Source organism: Mustela nigripes, chromosome 7 (assembly GCF_022355385.1).
Source record: "Mustela nigripes isolate SB6536 chromosome 7, MUSNIG.SB6536, whole genome shotgun sequence".
In the NCBI taxonomy this organism is placed as follows: domain Eukaryota; kingdom Metazoa; phylum Chordata; class Mammalia; order Carnivora; family Mustelidae; genus Mustela; species Mustela nigripes.
The window spans coordinates 84541636-84544492 of record NC_081563.1 but is presented as its reverse complement, the minus strand read 5'-3'; the positions used below and the strand labels follow the sequence as shown (position 1 = coordinate 84544492).

The following is a 2857-nucleotide window of genomic DNA, read 5'->3' as shown; positions in this document are numbered from 1 at the left end:
TGGCTGTCATATGGATACTAGATAAGTGGTTGCCTGGTGACGAGATGGGGAGGTAGAAGAAGCAGAAATTATGAAGGGGTGATTAGTATGTTCATTATTTTGAATGTGTTGGTAGTTTCATCAGGGTATATATATTATATATAATATACATTATATAACATATACATATTATATATATGTCAAAACTTATCAAATTATACTACACACACACGTGTGTGTATATGTGTGTGTATGAAGTTTATGTCAATTATGTTTCAATGAAGCTGTTAAAAATGAATTGGGTGGGACACTTGGGTGGCTCAATGGGTTAAATCCTCTTCTTTCAGCTCAGGTCATGATCTCAGGGTCCTGGGATTGAGTCTCGCATCGGGCTCTCTGTTCAGCAGGGAGTCTGCTTCTCCCTCTCTCTCTGCCTGCCTCTCTGCCTACTTGTGATCTCTGTCAAATAAATAAATAAAAATCTTAGAAAAAATGAATTGGGATTTAACAGAGGGTAGGAGTGGTTACTGAAAAAACTAATTAGCAGGTATAAAATTTATATGAGCAATATGTGTATGGTTTTAAGTAAGGACATCATTAAAAGTGTCACAACATTTTTTTAAATCAATGATAAATAAAATGAATAATAGAAACAAAAATATTACTACTTGAAAGAATTGCCAGGGGTGTCTGGACGGTGCAGTCAGTTAAGCATCCAACTCATTTGGCTCAGGTCATGATCTCAGGGTTGTGAGATCAAATCCATGTTGGGCTGCAAGCTCAGTGTAGAACTTGCTTGAGATTCTCTCTCCTTCTCCCTCTGGCCCTCCTGCTCATGCTTGCTCTATCTTTAAAATAAATAAATCCTTAACAAAAAAAAAAAAAAAAAAAAAGGAAAAAGCCTGGATTATTTCACTCATTTTCTAAAAAGCTTAATAATTAAGGGGAGTGGTGTAAGTGGCTTCAGAAATAACAAATAAATATGTTTTCAATAAAATGGAGACAAATAGTCTTTGCAACAAATAATGTTGGCATAATTAAGCCTCCACATTAAAAAAAAATCCTCACCCTCTCACATCCACTATATGCAAAAATTAACTTAAATTTCATAGTCTAAACCTAAAAATTTAATTCTTTTAGAAGAAGACATAAGTGAAAAACTGAGCTAGGCAAACATTTCTTAAATATGACAACAAAAGCACAATTCATTAAGGAAAAAAATTGGGTTTCATCAAAGTTAAAATCTTCTTGTAGCTGAAAAATACTGTTAATAAAACGGAAATATAAACCATAAACTTGAAGAAAAGACTTCAAATCCATACCTAAAAGGGACATGTATCCAGATTGTAAAAAAGAATTCTCAAAACTCAATAAATAATAATCAAACAACCCAACAAATTGGACAAGATATTTGAAGAAACACTTCACCAAAAAGCTCTATTCATGGCAAATAGCCACATGAAAGCATGGTTAATGTCATTAGTTACTGGTACAATGGAAATTAGAAGCATAATGAAATATCATTGCATACTTTTTTTTTTTTTTAATAACAAAACCTGCCAATATCTTATGCCAGTAAGGACATAGAGCAAACGGAGCTCTCGCACATTCTTGGTGGGAATGCATAACAGTAAAGACACTTTGCACTATATTTTGGCAACTTTGTGTATAGTTAAACATGCACCTATCAATGACCTCCAAATGCCACTCCTAAATGTTTACTTAGTGAAATGAAAGCCTGTGTTCACACAACATTTCTTCCAATGGTAACTAATCGTCTTTACTGTATGGCTCGATGGTTTCCAAACATGTATATTGGAATCATCTGGAATTTTTTTGTTTTTGTTTTTGTTTGTTTTTGTTTTAATATTCCAAAACTTAAACCACATCTCTGACCAATTAAATTAGAATCTCTGGATTTGAGATATAAGCAAGAATGTTTTCTTGATGCTCCCTAAGTGATTCCAGTGTGCTGACAAATTTGGGAACCATGGGTACAGCTTAAAAGATATATATCATGGCTACTATTAACTACTTTAGAGAAAATTATAGGCACTGTAAGTGTGAAAAAAAAAAGAAAAAAAAACCGCAGATAGTATTCTTGATGCAAAATAAAGAAGGGGTGAAGAGATGTTTGACATATGATGAGGCTTTAGGGTAAAAGGACAATTCTCAGTAACTGACAATTTAATTCTTGATAAATGATGACCTAATGTCCATTGTCCTATCATGGTTAATATTTTTAGTCATTCCCTCACTGACTACCAGAATTTTTATTAGATTGTTTGAAGATATCTTTGATAATTTTTCTTCTGACACTCTCCCCAATTAGCACAGTAGAATTTATAAGATAATGTTTAAAAATTAATTTGAATCTATTTCCTTCTTTCCACTCTAAAATGCACACACAAATATATATTTTTACCTAGGCACACTCATAATTTTTTTTATGTATCAAACAGACACCTTTTGATTGTAATTCATCTGGCATTTAGCATCACTATTTGCATACTTTTGGCAGTTGTCAAAATTCCTGAATGTTGCTTCTAAGCATTCTTGGGGTCTCCAGATCAACATACTGTTGGATATAAATACATCCTTGATCCCACTTTATTATTGAAATAGACTAGTCAAAGAGATAACTGTGGGAGTCATTTCCATGAATTTAAGGGTGAGGTCATTCACAAATTAGTTCTCCAATTTCCCTCTGCCTTTTTGCAAAATACAATAGAGACTCGAATACATTTCAGTTTTATTTCATACCATCAGCTTCTATGAAATAGGTTTTCTGCTTCTTTGAGCTCAGAAAAGTTGAGCTGCTTATTTCCTGTATCTTTGCTCTCCTGGCCAAAGATCTTGGCTATCCTATTCTTAGAAA

At 33.2% G+C, this 2857-nt stretch overlaps 1 long non-coding RNA gene across 1 annotated transcript in view; it reads right to left on the bottom strand.

The window, feature by feature from the left end:
• Positions 1–242: 242 nt before the first annotated feature.
• LOC132022610 (uncharacterized) overlaps positions 243–2857 on the bottom strand; it is a 12602-nt gene continuing 9987 nt past the window's right edge. Inside the window, exon 4 of the long non-coding RNA XR_009405643.1 lies at positions 243–438. This is a non-coding gene — a long non-coding RNA (uncharacterized LOC132022610). The remainder of the gene's footprint in view (positions 439–2857) is intronic.